Below are 13,703 nucleotides of genomic sequence, written 5' to 3'. Positions count from 1 at the left end.
TTAATACATATAGAAAACTTCATATCCCTTCCCACATCCAGTATAAATCTCTGAATGAAGCAGAGTTGATTGTATGATTCCGACTATATCATGGGCATGTGTTTATGAATCAAGTGTTTATAAAGTAACCAAACATTGAAATAGGTTTTCGCGAAAAGGTGAGCATTTCAATTATGTTTACACCATGATTGCACCATCGACCTTTACTCATGATGCAAGTCGTAATAACATGAACTCTAAACGTTTGTTAAAGAATACATTTCAATAATGTTATACACTTTATACAACCTCACATCCTATCAAATTCCTAATCCAGGTACACGAGTTCGCTTAATACATACATCCTTATTCCGTTATAGCGTTATTGTACCAATAGAACTTGGACAGCACCCAAGTATATGGCAAATGTTTTTTTTTATGTTGAACGACAAATTACCTGTTATATGAGCTGTTAAGGCCCGAGTAATATCTTTTCAAGGTGACATAGTTAATGGTGGTTATGGAGAATGGAGCCAGTGGGCTGGAGCGACGTGCACAAAGACTTGTGGAGTCGGAGTTACCGTTGATATTTGGAGAAACAGGTCATGTGACAGCCCTGCACCACAAAACGGTGGACTTCCATGCAATGGTACCAACTATGAATCAACATCCATGGAGTGTACCATACCTCCGTGTCCAGGTAATGTAGCTGATAGATGTTCTACTCTATATTTACGTACTTCATACAATTCAAACGCGGAAGTATTACTTCCATGCATTCATGATCAGTTTACCAAGAGTTTACCAATCCATTGGTGTATTTTGATTTCCGTTCATGATGGAAATAAAACTAGTAAACATAATCATAATAGAAACAAGAATATTACATCAAACGTTCTGAAGAATATTTGAGTAATATTTTTACTTGGATTTTATTTAATTATTTTACTTCTGATAATGTTCAGAATGTGATAATACTCATTTGCGATAAATGAGCTTTTGGAACCTGTGACTTTCCCCTTTAAGATGATGTCGTTGATGGCGGTTACAGCCAATGGAGCCAGTGGACTGCTGATGCATGTCCTGAAACATGTGGAGTGCAGATTAGAAAAGTGTTGAACAGATACAGGCGTTGTGATAGCCCTTTGCCATTAACTGGTGGTGCGCGCTGTAAAGGATCCAATTATCAGCAAAAGCTTGAAGTATGTGAAGGCATTCCTCCATGTCCAGGTAAAACAATATTTGCTCTCTGTCTAACACGTATTACAGATATAGGCATTATTATCATGTCTTTAAAATAAACCAGAACTGAGTTCAAAATATAAACTGTTATAGATCCTTACGTATTTCTGTTAAGTCATATATTCTTGATACATGTTGTCATGATACATTGTCGACTATATTGTTAAGACACGTGTTCTATTTTATATCTGGCAATGGATGACGAAGGAAAAAGAAGGACTAGGGGGTAGTTAATTACGTTGGGTACAAGAATTATCGCCTTGAAAAACAATATGTGAACCAGCATGGCGGGCAAACGGCACAACTATTGGTACCAGTATGTAGTAATCCGTAATAAACAATGTGCAGTTCACAGCAAAAAAAGTGTAGGTTTCCGTCTTCCGGATACCTTCCCATTTTGGATCCGGCCCGGATACCTTCCGGAAACCTTCCGGAAACCTTCCAAAAAAAATGTCAAAATTTGGGGGAAGAAAATTTTTCAATTTCATATTTTGTCCTTTTCGGGTGTTAATGGTATTTAATGAACAAACATCAGTTCTTGTATAATGATATCCTTAAATTTATGTCCAGACTTCCAGTTTGTACTGAGAAAAAGAAAAAGTTACAGGAACCTGTTGTAATATTCTGTGTTATTTTAATGGTAAATATCCTCCTCAAACTGAGATATGTGGGCATGCATTGTTCACAAGTTGTTTTGCGACATGGGTCCAATGTGTGAAGCTTATTGCTGGTGTCCGCCACCATGATATTGTTGCAATATTGCTAAAAGTGGCAAAACAGCATTCTCACTCAGAAAAAAATGGAAAGTCATTGGCTATGTGATTTGGCATTTGGCCCTGGTGAGATTAACAGATTAGTTTGGAACGGTATCAGTACTTGTTATATCGGGACAGTGTAGTTTCATGGGAATATAAAACAGAATACAATTGTCCCAAATTGGTGCATAAGACTAATGGCATCCATAGAAAACACCTAAATAAAGTACAGAAAAAATATCAATGTCATTTGTCTACTATGGTGGAACTACAACTTTTGTTAAGTATTTATAGTAGGAAAACATACAGGGCATTAGTACATTTCATATTTGTTCAGCACCTATGTTATGGCTGATCAGTATTATATATCTTTATGCTAATGAAGCAAAACAAATCATGTTTTTGGAAAAAAATCTTATTTATTGATTATATGGCATTTCATTGGTACATATCACAAATTGAAATTTGATCAAGCAAGAAGAGGAACTAGCATAAAGTAACCAGTGGTGTTTGCAAGGCCTTACAGAACAGACGCTTCAATGCCATTTTCTAAATAAACAAATTAGTCAAATCTCAGAAGAATTTTATTGAAGAAGAATATCTAAAGTCAATTATGTTTCTGCAGTAAACCACAAAGGTCATTCAGATTTGTATGGTCAGCATCGGTGTACACAACCTGGACATAGTCACAGTGCTTTGGCATAAATTCATTCAGACTTCATTAGTGTCATAATAAAACCACCTACAGTCACATTAGTGGCATTATTCATTCAGAATCATCACTTTCTGAGGTGAATCTGTTGGTTGTTATCAGGAGTACTGTTCATCTTCCGGCGAGTCCCTTGTCTGAATTGTGTGAGCAAGATCTTCTTAAATGTAGCTGGTGTCAGATTGTGAAATCCAGGTACCTGAAACATTTCATAACATCTTTAGAAACTTGTTAGTCAAAAGTTATGAAACACACACATATAAATTTACAAATGTTTAAAGTTGTTTTCTCAAACAGTGAGGTATTGACAATTTATCTTGCAACTGATATTTAACCAATCTTTGAACATGTAAATAAGCCATTGCAAACAGAAAAGTGTTCAGAAAATACAAAAATGTATGCGGTCTTCGAAAACAATACCACAAGGTTCACCTGAATTTTGCTTGAGTGTTTGCATTACATCAAAATGTAAGGAAGGGTAAACAAGACTATGCAAAACTAAGTTACATAGGTTCTTATACATAAATACATAAATGCAACTATTCATAATTATCAAAACACATGTCATGTAAGTGATCTCAAAATACAACATAATGAGCGAGTGAGTTGATATAGTTTCATGCAGCTTGTTAGCAATATTCCAGCTATGGGCTTCACACATTGTACCCATGTGGTGAATTGAACCCGGGTTTCAGAGACTGTTTCACCCACTAGGCTACCCTTGCACACCAAATACAAAAGAAAGTATATTAGGAATTCAGACAATAGATATTCTCACCAAATTCATTAATTCATTAATGGAAGCTATATTGAAATTCAAATTTTGACAAATTAGGATGAGACTGTAGAAGCATTTATCTAAGTTATTATGGATATTAAATATCTACCGTTAATTGGTAGTCCATCATAGACAGTGATAAGAAATTCAACTGAAAAGTACAATCTGAACCATCAACTAAAAACTATGTATATTACATTAAAGGGGCCGGTCATGTATTACCGGTATGTTCTCATTCATTTTTGACACAACCCTCACTGAAAGAAAATGCAAAGCACTTTATATTTTATTGTCCGTTTTGTCAAAAGTCTCCCCTAGAGACTCTCACATTTTGGGGTGACCCTCCCTGTTTGTTCTGATCTGAATTCAAATATTCATGACTCATTATCATATTTTATCATTCATCCTATCTTTTTTTAAAATTAACTAAATGAAGATTAACAATAACATGCAAATCTGCCAAAATATTGGCCTGGCAAAGTTTAAATTAATCATAATTACTGTTATAAAGTTTTGGATCCATCGTCTGTTTCTAAATACAGTGAAACCCAACTTTGACTTGTGTGCAATTGTTGAATCATCTACCCAATGTTCTTTATGCATTGATATGCATCTGCACAGAGTGGTCAAAGTCTGTGTCTGACACATAGTGTGCTACGAGGGAGACATCAGTTTGTGTCTAGCCAAACTGTCTGATAATCTCAAGGGCTGCCTTGGTAGCATCAAGGGATGTAGCTAATCCTAAATAAACATAAAACAAGTGACATCATCTCTTCTACAGAACACATGATCAAAGCCTGCCCCACCTTTGATGTTTATTACCTTGCTACTCTAAAAACAGCTAATTAGCAAAATGAACTCAATGTCAACTCATTGTGGACTAGGGATTAACAGGGCAATTAGTGTCGGGTGGGTATTAGTACTTGCAATTGTCTGTTAATTACTTAATTGAGTAGTGACGGCTTAGTCAGTTGTGCCTTTACAACTGCTATTCAGTTATCGAGTCAGTTTACTATGTAACATGCTTCTTGGGACCAAGGAAATGTATCTTGCTGGATAACAGTTTTTTTCTAATTTATCAGAGATCAGAAATAATAATAATGACGTTTTTGATGTGCATTTCTTTGTTGTGTTCACTAGGATGATGGTGATGGTGTTTGAATTATTAGACACTATTTATTCCAAAAGAGGAATAGGGTTGGTGAAGAGGCAAAGCTTATTTGGACAAAATATATATTGAATAAACAGAAACTGTACAAAAAACAAATTAACTGTATCTACAGTTGAAACTATCATGATGCAAATTTTCACTGAATCAAAGTCATATCTTTTCAAGACTCAGATCAGGTTGTAGTGATTGAAGGTCACATTAAACTTGCTAATTTCAAATCATTTATTACACACTTATGATTTGGTTTGCTGTTTTATGCCGCACTCAAGCAATATTCTGGCTATATGTAAATAATCGAGTCTGGACCAGACAGTCCAGTGATTGACATCATGAGCATCGACCCACACAATTGGGATCAATGACATGCATCAACCAAGTCACCGAGCCTGATCGCCACCTGATGGCGTTAGTCAACTCTTTAGACGAGCATTGTCGCCCGTTACGGAAAGTATTGGGTTACAAATATCCCTTGTAAAACCTTTCAACATGTTCAAATGACACATCGAAAGGCCATTGTGAAAAATTGCACCATGTTAGGATTCTTAAATACAGTTTCAGCTTGACATTGAGTACTTTAAACTTTAAAGTGAAAAATACATTGTGTCTGCCAATCAGAGTCGGTGAGTAAATTGGAGTAGGGGACTAATTTCGAAGGTAAACTTGTTTCAACGTTTAACAACTACATGCATTTGTGTTTGTATGAGACGATGTGTGTTTAATTCCATATATTTTACTTCAAAGCATGTTATCACAATAAATTGAGTCGGGTATAGGATAAGTTGGAGTAGAGGCTAATTTCTATTGTAAACTTGTTTTAACATTTCACAATTATTGGTCTTTGCAAGTTATCAATCCTAGTTTAATTTCATTTATTTTACCAAGATAAAAAACAAAATAAGGTGTCATTTCGTCAAGTAATAATCGCCATTATCGCTTTCGGCGAGTATTTCGCCAGTCAGTGCTGTTTTGCTAAGGTGTCGTTTCAGCTATAACCCGCTTATTGCACATTATTAGTTTCAATTTATATTTATAATCATTTTAACCACTGTAATAAGTAAAAAATGAAATAAAAGTATATAGAAAATAAACAAGCACTTGTTATAAAATGTGCATCCGCAGGCAATATTTATAAGATAATCCTGCATGTAGCTGTGGCCATCACACTGAAGATGCACTTCACTTCTTTCTCATATGTCCAAATTACAATGATTTAAGACAGAATATGTACTATTATGTTAAGGGATATGATCTAAATTCAATTCTATTAGGTAATCCTGAAAGGACGTCAAAAATAAACTTAGAAATTCTTAAATCAGTAGAAGACTACATTCAGCTATCCAATAGGTTTTGTGATTGTACATAGCATCTTAAATTTATAATACTATTCCTTGCCGTATATTGCAGTACACTATTACTACTATAAATGCGACCTGACAGCGCCGACAACGTAGTTTCTATAATAAGAACATGTATATAATTGTATTCCTTGACTGTACTTTTGTCATATCATATTGTATTCTAATTCTGGAGCGGTATTCAAATAAGTTTTTGCTTGTTTACCCTAAAACAATATTTAGTAAACAAATAATATTTAAACTCATGCAACAACATAGTGTGTGGAGACGATAGACCACTGAAAAGAGCATATATATGCACATCCAATGACCCCTGACATCACAATGCATTGTTTTGCCAGTGTGCCAGGCAACAGAATACTACGAATTACATCACAGGATACTGTGACCTGTTTGAAAAGTTAGGTACTGTATTCTAAAGGTAGGCCCAAAATTCTACACAATCCAGTGATTGATATTGTGAACATCAATCCACACTGTTAGATGGTCACTGTCAGATGCCATGAACCAGGTCACTGAGCCTGATCACCTGATCTATTAGGTTATCTCTTATGGGTGAGGCTAAAACGGCACCTCAGCAAAATGTCACTGATTTCTCCAACGAAAACAGCACCTTGATTTGGCAAAAAAGGCTACTAATTGTTGTCTGTTATCTGGAGAGACATGTTGATTCCTGGCCGAAATGTATATAAATGAAATTTCTATAAAATTACTATTTATTTCCTACTTACTAAAATAAATATGACATATATAGTATACCTGTTGTCCAGTTTCTTGACATTTTTGCCAGACTCAGGTTCAGCTTGACATTGAGCTAATCTGAGTAAAGCTACTTAAAACTTCAAAGCATGTGATCTTTCAATGATAAGTTTAGTTGCACCTCCCAATCAGAATCATGAGTAAATTTGAGCAGAGGCTAATTTCTAATGTAAACTATTTTTAGGTGACTAACATTTAACAATTATTTGTGTTTGCAAGTTTAATTGCATTTATTTTACTTCAAAGAAATCAAAGCATATTATATTTTCACAATAAGTTTAGTTGCATCTCCAAATCAGAGTCGGCAAGTAGATGCTAGTTTTTAATGTAAACCTTTTTGAACATTTCTCAGTTATTTGTGTTTACAAGTGACCATGCAAGTTTAATTTCATGTATTCGGGCATATTCAGACCCAAGGTAAAAAAAATAACAAGGCGCTGTTTTCACCAGGCAATAGTAGGCGAGGTGCTATTTCCCTTTATAGTATAACCCTCTCTTACAACTAGCATAGGTTGATGGGGACCAATTCCAACCCGGAATCCCCAAATGAGTGGGTATGGTTTTACGCTGTTTTTAGCAATACCACAGCAAGGGACACCTGACATAGACTTCACACATTGTACCCATGACAAGAATCAAACCTTGGTCTTCAGCACTTCAACCACTAGGCTACCCCACCGCCAAAATTCCCAACATGATAAAGTTGTCATCACGGTATTCTTCAACAAGTTCAAGTGAAAATATCCATACCTTTCAAATGTCTTATCTTCCACTTCACAATGTTCACTGTTGCAAAACTCCTGTCATTTAATTTGTTCTTGATTATTCACACCTGCAAAAGTAAGTTTAGTCAGTACGGTTTGAACTAAAAAAATGAGTCACTATAGAGTATCTAGATAAAGGAATATAAATAAGCAAACATATTTCTACATCATATACATTAGCAAGGATTAACATAAGTTAGGTAGATTGCTTATCCTACAAAAATTAAATCACACATTTACTAACATATATAAAACAGAATAAGTGGCTTACAGAAGATAAATAACTTTAATACGTGATCAATATTATTAACATATTCCTTACCTGAATCAGAGACCATATAACAGTCTATGTATTATGGTCTCTGTCTGAATATGTCACATCTTCAGCTCCCTGCAATCGAGGTTGTGAAACATTTCTGCTGTAGGAATATTACATCCGCTGGGATATCCCTTGTCACACTGCCTGGCATGGTAGGCAAACGCATATTCCATACACCACATAGGTATACTTCCTAATACACACTGTCGAAATCCCCGCGGCTCCCAATATGGCCTGTATGAACTGTAATCGGCCAACCTCGTCTCTTTCCGTAACTGCTGCAGAAATGACCGCTCGTCATTCGTGACCAACTCGTGTTATTCCGGGACAAGCAAGTCTACCCATAATTCCCTGTATGGCCGAGGGCGCCATTTTGGAACACAAATGTAAACAAACACTCAAACCTCGTGTAATCGATGTACACCGTGATCCTTGATTGCGATATGCTTACCTCGTTTATCGATACATTGTTCTCAATCACCTCTAACTCGGAAATCCCGGTCGAAATCCACCTGAGCCATCCACAACAAGGACGTCAAGTATTTCGAAAACTCGATTGACAGCCGAAGGAAGGAAGAGCAGCTTGCAGATGCCAGGTACGTAGCAGGGCTTCGAGACATAATGTTCCATGATTTCTATACAGAGATCTTATGGAATGGATTGATTTAGATATTTTCCTGATCTCCATGTTACTACTGTAAACGTCAAGGGCCCTTTTAGTTTTGTTGTTTTCGGAAACCCTTTGTTATTATTATGATCAAGTGTTTGTTGTGACATGATATTTCTATTTGGGATTGCATAAGAGCTACAGGTGCAGGACTTTTAAGGGTCGTGTCCTTATTCTCAACATAACGCTGGGATTTGATGATGAGGGTTAGTTACCAAGGGTATAAATCTTGCAAAGTGCATGTCAAACAAAACGTGGCATTCAATTCCAATCATGTGTTGCCACCTGAACCACCTGAAAGTGAGATATGGATTACAATGAATAATGACAGATTATCAATCTTTAACAAATTCACACTGAAACATTGAAAGGATAAAGACAAGTTAGTTGTTTTCTGTTTCAGCATGTTCAGGGTTTGTGGGGAGGTTCACAGACATCCTCAGGGAGGATACCAAGTATTGAGTGAGTATTTTTGTTTGTGATAAATACAAACTACATGTATTCATCATGGTATATTTCAATGTAATGTGAAACATCACACTCACAATAGTCCAGCTCTGTGATGGCAGCCTGTAAATAATTGAACATGGACCAGGCAATCTAGTGATTGTTATTTTCAGCAAAGATCCATGCCCTCAGAGTATGATGACAACCTAGTCTGACCACTCAATTCATTAGTTGATTAGTGTTTGCAGCGGTAGAAACTAACACTTTCAGTCCACTAGTCCTAAAATGATAGCATAAAGCAAAACCTTTACAATGTCAAAATGATTAGTGCCAATTTCTAACCCTGGTGTTTGGATGTTGTGTTTGTGTGTGTATGTATGAGTGTATTTAGGTTGGTTTGTTGTTTAACGCCGCACTCAGCTATATGACGGCGGTCTGTAAATAATCGAGTCTGGACCAGACAACCCAGTGATTCATATCATGAGCATCGAGCCACGGAATTTAGATCAATGACATGCATCAACCAAGTCAGAGAGTCTGACCACCCGATCCCGTTAGTCGCCTTTTACGACAAGCATAATGGCCTTTTACGGCAAGCATGGGTTGCTGAAGACCTAGTCTGCCCCGGAATCTTCACGGGTCGAGTGTATTTAACTTTAATCATGAATCTTATACTTGTTTCTCTGTGCTTTTACTATGTAACCCAGATTTTCTCTGGAATAATAAAGTATTCTCTTATTTATATCATTTCTGAACAAAGTGTCATATCAAGGTTAGATCTCTGTCAAAACAGTGCCATGGAAAAGCCAAACAAATAGCCTAGAAATAAAAGTAAATACTGCATTGCATTAATCTGCATTTCAAGAAAATGTGGCAATAATTCATGGAATGATATTCACCTCGGTGAGGATCTCTCTGCATTGTCGAACAAGTTATTTCCTATGTAATGTATGTGTTGAATGACCCTGACTTTGTTGTCAAAATATTGTTTTAACATTTGTTAAATATGGGGATAAATGTCATCTCTGAATGTTTGACATGAATTATTATGATTAGGGTAGTTCTAAGTCGGAATCACAACCGGGGTTTTTTCATTTGAATCAAATGTACAACATGTACAGTTTGGACATTTCTGTGATGTGAATGCTACTTATGTTTGTAGAATGTCCGGATGAATAAAAGAGACAGTCATCCGTGCAGCATCAATGCAAAGAAAGACCATAGAAGAGCAACAGTGAGTGGTAAATATTTTGAAATTATTCTGTTTGGTTCATATGGTTATTTTGCAAATATGTCTTCAGTTTGTTCCTTACCGCTGTAGGCACGGATGTCCTATTATCTAAGGCACTACAATTTTCTGTGCAGAGTTGCATCTCTTGGGCTTAGCAGAAACCTATAGTCATGGGTTCAAATCCTGGTTCTCCCCGATTATGTTGCTAGGTTTGTCAGCATTATACACATACTCGTGGGATTCATCAAAGACCTGCATCACTTAGGACTTTCTTCCCACATCAAACTAACATGCGGTGATATATCTGGAATACTGTTCAAAGCAGTGTTAAAGCCAAATCATTTATTTAACACTGCATCCAGCAATAGTTTGGCTATATGACAAGGATTGTGAATATATATTTTTTCCATGTTGATGAGTTGAAACAATCACTAAATGACATCTCTTTAAAAGATTCCCAGCATTCCAAGCCTCATTAATAGATAAGGTTGCGATTGAGTAGGCTCATTGATCACATGTAATCATACCACAGTGATGTGGGATATTGTCCATAATAGTTATCATCGGTTTGTCTGGACCGAGTTCATAACATTAGTCACTGGTTTGTCTGGTTGAGATTTGAGATGTGATTATCTTAAATGTTTAGCATATAACAAGACTCAAATATGACAACTTAAGTGATTTTGCTGCCTTCTATCTGTAAGTACATGTGGCAACAATTCTTTTTGATTGCTAAAATCATTTTACATAATGCTGCAGAAACTGAAGTCCTGCTTGAGATCCCTGGATGAGTACTCCAGGTTGACAGTCTGGAAGGACCAGACAAGGGAGTCCTAAACAGAGGCTGCACCCCTTCAGATATCAGAGGTGATTTGCAGACAGCGATGATGAGGGTCCTGTTATTTCAGTGGAGGCCGACCGAGAAATTGTATACCAAATGGTACTGGGACACACAAAGGCTGGTCTGGCTAATGTGAGAAGACCAACCAATGCCAAGCTGGAGTGTAATTCTTCCAGGACATTCAGGAAATTCTTGTAAACACTTGAAAGGAATGATAAATGGGACTTATTGTCTTTAAATGTGGACCCAAACACCAAATGGAAAGTTCACAATTCTACTAACACAATGCAGCAGAGATAGAGTCTAACTGTTATCCCCTCATCCTGGTTCCTGTTCATCCATGGCAATATAGAAAGAAAAGGAGGACTGAGGGAAAGTAAGTTATCTGAACTGGTGAACATAATCCATAGGTACTGTCAAGCGAACAGTTATCACACTCTGTTATGAGTATTGAAGAATAGGATGAAATTGCATACTGCATCAGGAACCATCATGTGAACACTGTTCAATGTGCGATATACTATAGGCATATGAATAAAAGAAATTGATAATTTGATTGTTGCTTATGTTTCATTTACCAGCTGTGTAATTGGGGATGTTTCATGATTTTGCCTCAGTTTAATAGCCACACTTATCTTATGAAACCATGCATTGCTTGGGCATCTCAAGATAAATAACACATGTTTCCTTTGCTCTGAAAACGTCTGATGACACATTGATCTGTTATGTCAAAGGTTAAAGTCACAACCAGACAAAAAGTTTGTTTGTGGTCTAACTCTTCCTTTGGGCAGGGGTCGAAGTTGGAAAAAGGTCGTGTGTGATCTATATATACTACATTTTCCCTTAAATTGCCTTTTCTACAGAAGTCTTAGTAACTCTTATACATATACTGGTTACATTACTTCCATATTTTGGTCAATGATATGTTGAATTCTACCAAAGGACTGCATATTTGGTTTATGTGCTGGATAGCTCTTTGAAATGTTTTTGAAATATTTATCACTGATATTGAAGGTCAAATTCACACTCAAAAGTGATAACTCATGAGGGGTTGAAGTGTAAGATCAAGGCAACAGTGAAGGGGTCATTCATAAAGTATTTCTGCAATTATAACTAAAATGCCTATTTCTGGAGATATTTGTGAAGTATTAAGCACATCGTTGTTATATTATTTGAATACACATATATGTGCAGTGGTTACAACTCCAGTGTCAAATTAACTGTCAATCCCTTTTAATAAAATAATTCACAGTAACTGAGGAAGAGCTTACTGTAGTACCATAAAACTAGGGTGAGGCAAATGTCAATGAAGTTAGTATTTTGGATATAACAAGTACATGTACCGTTACAAATAGTCTTATTATCATCTCACTAGGACCAAAGGCCCAAGTGAGCACATTGTCAATGACTTTTTCTTTTTCTCAGTACAAACTGGAAGTCCGGACATGAAATTTAAGGATATCATTATACAAGAACTGATGTTTGTTCATTAAATACCATTAACATCCAAAAAGGACAAAATATGAAATTGAACAATTTTCTTCTCCAAAAATGTTTTAGGAGGATATTTACCATTAAAATAACACAGAATATTACAACAGGTATCTGTAATGCACAGGCTAACATTATTTACCAGAAGCAAGTCATGAAGAAAATTTGCATCCGGATACCTTCCGGAAACCTTCCAGATGCCTTCAACAACCTTCAAATTGCTTGGTATTTTCAAGTTAATTTTTTATGTGTTTCACACTTAAGTGAACAAAATGCACCCCCCAAATTTTGACATTTTTTTTGGAAGGTTTCCGGAAGGTTTCCGGAAGGTATCCGGGCCGGATCCAAAATGGGAAGGTATCCGGAAGACGGAAACCTACACTTTTTTTGCTGTGGTTGCGTTCTGGCAATCACTGTGATCCAGCCGCATGTCATTACAGACCTACCCCCAAATTTGTCATGATGGCTTACGTTCACGTTCGCATGACTTTCGTGAAAGACATATCTATCTAGAAGGTCCAGAGTGAATCTGGACTCTTCTGAAAACATTCCTCGAGACCATCAGCGATTGCCCCAGTGTATAGGCTCTAAACTCCGTCGGTGTTTGGCTAACATGTTTCGACACAGGGTCGCCGAGCATGCTGATTATAATTAGCTGCATGCTGACGATGGCGTATTGTCTGGTAAGAAACTTGAACTCGGGTGTCCTGGCGCAAGTGAACAGCGATTTGATCGTTTTTGTTGTTGACCTAGCGCATATTTCTTTTCTGTAGAAACCTGTCCCAAAGTCTGCAAAAACATGTTCAAAAGTTAGTTACTAGACGTTCACAGTTACACGTGGTTGTTGAAACTGTATATAATCAAAGGATCAACCGTTTTATACCTTACGTGGATGGCGAAAGAGAGCAAATGTACGTGTTCCAACAATAAGTATTTTTAACACACCTTATTCCCTGGGAGGAACGTGTCGGTGTGTATTTTCCAGGAAACAATCCCCCTTATCATGCGACCTCGTCATTGTACGAATGTGTGAAGCTGGTTAATCTTTGTTTGTAAAAACAAAACACAATCAGTCGATGTCACTGCAGAATATCCATTTGTACATCCTGAGTTCAAAGAGCACACTGTCTCGAACAGTATCTTTAGTTATCAGTTTATTCGTCTCAGGTCAAGTCGTGAATGGCAGTCTTAGTCA

The 13,703-nt window shown here is 36.6% G+C and overlaps 2 long non-coding RNA genes across 2 annotated transcripts; one reads left to right on the top strand and one right to left on the bottom strand.

Annotated features, from left to right (window-relative positions):
• Window positions 1-2,464: 2,464 nt before the first annotated feature.
• Window positions 2,465-7,957, bottom strand: LOC139462267 (uncharacterized). The gene is made up of 3 exons (XR_011653022.1): window positions 7,835-7,957; window positions 7,499-7,580; window positions 2,465-2,884 (listed from the first exon to the last, which is right to left on the bottom strand). It is a non-coding gene; the product is annotated as an uncharacterized lncRNA (long non-coding RNA).
• Window positions 7,958-8,856: 899 nt separating this feature from the next.
• LOC139462268 (uncharacterized) lies at window positions 8,857-12,142 on the top strand. Its single transcript, XR_011653023.1, has 3 exons — window positions 8,857-8,960; window positions 10,108-10,186; window positions 10,936-12,142. It is a non-coding gene; the product is annotated as an uncharacterized lncRNA (long non-coding RNA).
• The last annotated feature ends 1,561 nt before the right edge of the window (window positions 12,143-13,703 follow it).

The sequence above is a fragment of the Haliotis cracherodii genome, unplaced genomic scaffold (assembly GCF_022045235.1).
Source record: "Haliotis cracherodii isolate W230 unplaced genomic scaffold, xgHalCrac1.p SCAF_15, whole genome shotgun sequence".
NCBI lineage: Eukaryota > Metazoa > Mollusca > Gastropoda > Lepetellida > Haliotidae > Haliotis > Haliotis cracherodii.
Note: the sequence above shows the minus strand (reverse complement) of the source record. Positions and strands in the feature narration are given on the sequence as shown.